We start from the raw sequence: 8093 nt of genomic DNA on the forward strand, positions 1-8093 counted from the left end.
AATTTCAAACTAAAGGAATGCACAATCTCTTCAATGAGATAATATCAGAAAATTTCCCAAGCATGAAGAACAAATTGGAAAACCAAATACAAGAGGCTTACAGGACACCAAATGTATAAAATTACAACGTATCTACACCAAGGTACATTATAATGGAAATTTTGTTTCAATTTCATTGATTTCAGGTCTGAGTTTAATTATTTCCTGTCTTCTGCTGCTTTTGGTGTTTATTTGTTCTTCTTTTTGTAGAGTTTTGAGATGTAATGTTAAGTCATTTATTTGTTGACTCTTCTTTTAAGGAATGAATTCCATGTAATGAACTTTCCTCTTAGAACTGCTTTCATAGTTTCCATATAAGGATAGAATCTTAAAAGCCACAAGAAAGATAAATCAGATCACATATAGGGGGAGACCAATTCATACATCAGCAGATTTTTCAACCCAGACCCTCAAAGCCAGGAGATCATGGAACAACATATACCTAGCTCTGAAAGAAAATGGATGTCAACCAAGAATCTTATATCCAGCAAAACTAAGCTTTAGATTTGATGATGAAATAAAAATCTTCCATGATAAACAAAAGTTAAAAGAAGTTACAACTAGAAAGTCTGTGCTACAGAACATCCTCAGCAAAATATTCCACAAAGAGGAAATGAAAAACAATGATGAAAACCAGCAGAGGGAGATATTACACTAAGGAATATCTAATCAGAGGAGAAACCAAGTCACGTTAAATACCAAAAATAAACAAAAATGGCTGGGAATACAAATCATGTCTCAATAATAACCCTGAAAGTTAAGGGCCTAAACTCACCAATCAAAAGACATAAACTAGCAGATTGGATCAAAAAAAAAAAAAGACCCAACAATATGCTGCCTCCAAGAGACTCATCTCACAGAAAAAGACATCCACAGACTGAAGGTGAAGTGTTGGGAAAAATCATACTGTGGAAGCAAGCAGGAGTTTCCATCCTCATATCAAATAAAGCAGACTTCAAACTAAAGTCAATCAAAAAGGATAAAAAAGAACACTACATACTGCTCAAGGGAACCATATACCAACAAGACTTAACAATTATAAATATAATATGCCCCAAACAAAGGAGCATCTATGTTCATCAAACTCTTCTCAACTTCAAGAGTCAAACAGACCACAACACGATAATTTGGGATGACTTTAACACACCTCTTCATTACTATATAGATCTTCCAAACAAAAGCCAAACAAGAAACTATAGAACTAAATAATACAATCAATAACTTAGACTTAACTGACATATAAAATATATTAAATCCTTCAATGAGAGAATACACTTTCTTCTCAGCAGCACATGGGTCCTTCTCTAAAACAGACCATATATTATGCTACAAAGCAACTCTTAACAAGTATAAAAAGTAGAGATACTACTATGCATCATATCAGATCATAATGGAATGAAATTAGAAATCAATGATAAAATAAGAAATAAAATTCACTCCAACATATGGAGACTAAATAATATGCTACTGAATGAACAATGGGTTATAGAAGAAATCAAGGAGGAGATTTTAAAAAATTTAGAGGTGAATGAGAACAAGATACAACATATCGAAATCTCTGGGACACTATGAAAGCAGTTCTAAGAGGAAAGTTCATTACATGGAATTCATTCCTTAAAAGAAGAAAGGGTCAACAAATAAATGACTTAACATTTACATCTCAAAACTCTATAAAAAGAAGAACAAATAAACACCAAAAGCAGCAGAAGACAGGAAATAATTAAACTCAGACCTGAAATCAATGAAATTGAAACAAAAGAAACAATTGAAAAAATTGACAAAACAAAAAGTTGGATCTTTGAAAAAATAAATAAAATTGATAGACCCTTAGCCATGATAATGAAGAAAAGGAGAGAAAAACTCAAATCACTGATATATATGATGAAAAAGGAAATATCACAATAGACACTACAGAATTACAGAAGATAATTAGATATTATTTTGAAAACTTGTACTCTAATAAAATAGAAAATATCGAAGGAATCAACAAATTTCTAGAGTCATATAATTTACCCAATTTAAATCAGGATGATATACACAATTTAAACAGATCAATTTCAAGTGACAAAATAGCAGATGCCATCAAAAGTCTACCAACCAAGAAAAGCCCAGGACCAGACAGGTACAGAGCCAAGTTCTACAAGACCTTTAAGGTACAACTAATACCAATACTCTCCAATTTATTTCAGGAAATAGAAAAAGAGGCAGCACTTCCAAACTCATTCTATGAGGCCAATATCACTCTGATTCCAAAACCAGGCAAAGACACATCAAAAAAAAGAAAACTTAAGATCAATATCTCTAATGAATATAGATGCAAAAATTCTCAATAAAATTCTGACAAATCCAATACAAAAACATATTTAAAAGACCGTGCACCACAATCAAGTGGGATTCATCCCAGGGATGCAAGTTTGGTTCAACATATGGAAATCAATAAATGTAGTTCATCACATCAATAGAATTAAAGATAAGAATCATGTGATCATCTCAATAGATGCAGAAAAAGCATTTGACAAAAATACAGCACCCTTTATGTTCAAAACACTAGAAAAACTAGAGATAATAGGAACATATCTCAATATCATAAAGGCTATCTATGCTAAGCCCCAGGCCAACATCATTCAAAATGGAGAAAAATTGGACGCATTCCCTCTAAACACTGGAACAAGACAAGGATGCCCTCTTTCACCACTTCTATTTAAGATAGTTCTTGAAACATTGGCCAGAGCAATTAGACAGATGAAAGAAATTAAAGGGATACACATAGGAAAAGAAGAATTGAAATTTCACTATTTGCTGATGATATGTTTCTAGAAGGCCCTAAAAGTTCCACCAGAAAACTTAGAGAACTAGAAAATGAATTTAGCAAAGTATCAGGATGTAAAATCAACACCCATAAATCAAAGGCATTTCTGTATATCAGTGACAAATCGTCAGAAAGGGAAATGAGAAAAACTACCCCATTTACAATGGCCTCAGAAAAAAAATACTTGGGAATCAACTTAACAAAAGAGGTGAAAGGTCTATAAAATGAAAATTACAGAATGCTAAAGAAAAAAATCAAAGAAGACCACAGAAGATGGAAAGATCTTACCATGCTCTTAGATATGCAGAATAAATATAATCAAAATTACCATACTTCCAAAGCACTATACAGATTTAATGCAATTCTGATCAAAATTACAATGACATTTCTCATAGAAATAGAAAAAGCAATCATGAAATTCATCTGGAAAAATAAGAGACCTAGAATAGGTAAAGGAATCCTTAGCATGAAGAGTGAAGCAGGTGGCATCACTATACCAGACCTTAAACTATACTACAGAGCAATGGTAACAAAAACAGCATGGTATTGACACTAAAACAGACTGGTAGACCAATGGTAAAGAATAGAAGGCACAGAGACTATCCCACAAAACTACAATTATTTTATATTAGACAAAGGTGCCAATAACATGCATTGGAGAAAAGATAGCCTCTTCAACAAGTGGTGCTAGGAACACTGGAAATCCATATGCCACAAAAAGAGATTAATCCCCTATCTCTGACCAGGCACAAAACTCAACTCAAAATGGATCAAGGACTTAGGAATAAAATCAGAGACCCTGCGTCTAATAGAAGAAAATGTAGGCCCTAATCTCCATCATGTGGGATTTGCCCCCAACTTTCTTAATAAGACTCCTGTGGTGCAAGAATTAAAATCAAGAATCAATAAATGGGATGGACTCAAACTAAAAAGTTTCTTCTCTGCAAAAGAAACAATCTATGAGGTGAATAGAGAGCCTACATCTTGGGAGCAAATCTTTACCCCTCACACATCAGATAGAGGAATAATCTCTATGGTATATAAAGAACTCAAAAAGCTAAGCACCAAAAAAACAAATAACTCAATCAATAAATGGGCCAAATACCTGAACAGACACTTCTCAGAAGAGGATATACAATCAATCAACAAATATATGAAAAAAAATGCTCATCATCACTAGCAATTAGAGAAATGCAAATCAAAACCACTCTAAGATATTATCTCACTCCAGTCAGAATGGCAGCTATTATGAAGACAAACAACAATAAGTGTTGGCAAAGATGCAGGAAAAAGGTACACTCATACACTGCTGGTGGGACTGCAAATTAGTGCAGCCAATATGGAAAGCAGTATGGAGATTCCTTGGAAATCTGGGAATGGGACCACCATTTGACCCAGCTGTCCCTCTCCTCGGTCTATACCCAAAGGACTTAAAAACATCATACTACAGGGACACAGCCACATCAATGTTTACAGCAGCCCAATTCACAATATCTAAACTGTGGAACCAACCTAGATGTCCTTCAATAGATAAATGGATAAAAAAATGTGGCATATATATCAGTGGACTATTACTGAGCAATAAAAGAAAATAAAATCATGGCATTTGCAGGTAATTGGATGGAGTTAGAGAAAATAATGCTAAGTGAAGTTAGCCAATCCCAAAAAAACAAATGCCAAATGTTTTCTTTGATATAAGAAGGCTGATTCATAGTGGGATGGGGAGAGGGAGCATGGGAAAAATAGACAAACTCTAGATAGGGCAGAGGGTTTGGAGGGGAAAGGAGGGGTCATGGGTTACTAATGATGGTGGAATGTGATGATCATTATTATCCAAAGTACAGGTATGAAGTCACAAATTGGTGTGAATATACTTTGTATGCAACTGAAGATATGAAAAATTGTGCTCCATATTTGTAACAAGAATTGTAATGCATTCCGCTGTCATATATAAAAAAAAAATTTCCAGAAAAATGCCACCATAAAACATGCAGATGGACTCAGGTTGGATACATTTAAAAAAAAAAGACAACAATATGTGTTGGTGAGGATGTGAGGAGAAAGCAGCACACTAATACATTGCTAATGGGACTATAAATTGGTACAATCAATGTGGAAAACAGTATGGAGATACCTTGGAAAACTTGGAATGGAACCACAATTTGACCCAGCTATATCCCACTTCGCAATTTATACCCAAAGAACCTAAAAACAGCATTCTATTGTAACACAGCCACAGCAATGTTTATAGCAGTACAATTCATAATACCTAAATTGTGGAACTAATCTAGATGCCTTTCAGTAGATGAATGGATAAAGAAAACGTGGTATATATACACAATGGAATATTATTCAGAACTAAAAGAAAATAAAATCATAGCATATGCAGGTAAATGAATGGAACTGGAGAATATTATGCTAAGTGAAGTAAGCTAATCCCCCCCAAAAAAAAAACAAATGCTAAATGTTTTCTCTAATATGAGGATCCTGACCCATATTTGGGATCGGGCGGGGAACATGGGAGGAATAGAGGAAATTTAGATAGGGCAAAGGGGAAGGAGGGGATGAGAGGAGGCAGTGGGAAGGAAAGACAGTGGAATGAGACAGACATCATTATCCCAATTACATGTATGAAGATATGAATGGTGTGACTCTACTTTGTGTACAACCAGAGACATGAAAAATTGTACTCTATATATGTACTATGGATTGAAATTCATTCTGCTGTCATACATAACAAATTAGAATAAATAAATAAATTTTTAAAAGATAAAAAAGAATTTTAAAAATTTAAAGCTAGAAAAAGTATATTTTTAAACTCTAGCTAGTTGAAGCTAAAATGTTCAGACAATACTAAATTTAAAAAGAAAAAATTACCATGCCATGAAAAATAATATTTAAGCAAAAATATGGAAATAAAACATTAAAATAGCTACTGTTCATGTGTAATGGAGACAGTATTATAGACCAGTTGTCTTGTTTTTTTAATTTACAGGATATTTATTGTAATATAAATTATTATAAGTAGAACTTAGCATTACTCCAAACTGACTTTCTTTTATAGCAGAGAAAGACAAGTCATTTAAAATCTCTTTAGGGAAATCAGTGACTTTTTTAAGTCTACTGTGCAAAAGTGCTTGTAATTGATCTTTGTCATTCAATTCAATGTTGCCTAAATTTATAGACCTCCTTTTTTCAAGGAAATGTAGATAAATGAGGCTCAAGTTAAACTATTGACATTATCTTGGCACCTGTGCACATCAGCACTTTGGGTGTTTGATTAACACATAAACTGGGTTTGGGAAAGCTCAGAACTTGGTATAAAAAGTCATCTCCCCTTTTTTCTAATTTCCATGAAAGCATAGAAAGAGCACTGTACTCAGAATTGAGAGGTCTGACATTCTTCAGCCCTGGGTTATAATGCACTAGTTAGATGGATCACCTGGCCCCTGTGAGCCTAGTTGCTCTTCTTTGTGAGGTAGGAATCCTAGCCTCACTCTTCTCGGGAATGAATACAATGAGGCTTAAGTTTGCTGAGGTTTACTGAGATTCCTGTGGAATAAGTCAGACAAGGAACGGAAAACATAATTCAGTGTGTTAGAAAATAATAGTAAACATAAAAGTAGAATTGAGTAAAGTGTCCAGGGCTGAAGACAGGAGATTTTAAAGACAGTAGTCCAGGTAGATGTCCCTGGGACCTTTGAGCAAAGACTTGGTGCTACCTGGAGGAAGCACCTCAGGCAAGGGAATAATTCAAGGCAGAGAACTAAAGGTGAATCTGTTGAGAGGAACTGATGAAGAGTGGTTGGATTCTGTGCTTATTTTGAGAAGGAATCTAATAGAACTTAGCTTCAGTGAATGTGGAATATAAAAGATGAGAGGAGTGAAGAATGATATTAAGATGCCATCCCCCAGATGTAGCAAAGACTAAGAATGGAAACTTTTTTTGTTGATAACCCTCACTGTAAACTAATGAAATAGACAACGTCATCTGCATTTGCCTACATGGTTAGGTGATGATCCAAACACATGACTTGTCAGCTCTTGAATCAGGCTTAAGCCAAGGTCTGTCTGACTCCAAAGTCTAAGTACTTAAATGCTACATGTTTCTGCTTTGCAAACTGAAAGCCAGGAGTTTTTCTATTCAGGGCCACATGATCAGAAGACCACAAATGTGCAGGTATCTGAATGCTTTATTAATAGAATGGTAAATGAATAGGGTTTTCTAAAACCAGTCATGTTGTTGAATCAAATGCTCCAAAGGAGACTTGACTCTTGTTTATCATTTTAGCAATAAACCTCCATGGTGCCATTTCACGGTATGACACTCAGAATTATATGGGAATCATGTTCAGCTTCAGTTATAATAACTAGTGGATCTTGACATAATACAGAAACCATTACATAGGTTTTTTTCCCCCATCAGGGTCATCTAGGATGCCTTTTTAAAACACAGATTCCAGATGAATAGTTGCCAGATATTTTCTCCTGTTCTATAGGTTGTCTCTTCTCTCTGCTGATTGTTTCCTTTCCTGTGCAGAAACCTTGTAGTTTGCTGCATTCCCTTTTCTCTATCTTTGCTTATGTTTCCTGTGCTTTGGGGACCACATCCAAAAATAATAATAATAATTGCCTATAACCATTGTCTTGAAGTGTTTCCTCTATGCTCTCTTCTAGTAGTGTCAGTGTTGCAGGTCTTATATTTAGATTTTTGATCCATTTTGAATTGATTTTTGTAAAGAATGAGATACAGGGTCAAGTTTCAGTCTTCCACATGTGGATATCAAGTTTTCCAGTCATCATTTAATGAAGAAGTTGTCCTTTCTCCAGTGTATATTTTTGGGGACTGTCAGGAATCAGCATTAGGTGTGTGGGTTTACTTCTGTAATCTCTATTCAGAAGATTGGTCTAGGTGTCTGCTTATATGCCAGTATCTTACTGTTTGGTGATTATGGCTCTAAAGTATGTCTTGAAAATATTTTATTATAATGCTTTTAGTCTTATTATTTTGTTCTAAGATTAATATGTAGAATATATTATGAACTCAAAAATATTAAAAAATACAATATAAATGGGAAAACTATCTGAATAGATACTTCTCAAAAGAAGAAATTCAAATGGTCAACAAATACATGAAAAAGTTCTCAAATCATAGCCGTCAGGATAATGCATATCAAAACTTCAGAGAGACCCCATCTCACCCAAGTTAGAATGGCTATTATCAAAAAGACAAAACTTAACAAAT

Source organism: Marmota flaviventris, chromosome 9 (genome assembly GCF_047511675.1).
Source record: "Marmota flaviventris isolate mMarFla1 chromosome 9, mMarFla1.hap1, whole genome shotgun sequence".
Classification (NCBI taxonomy): Eukaryota; Metazoa; Chordata; class Mammalia; order Rodentia; family Sciuridae; genus Marmota; species Marmota flaviventris.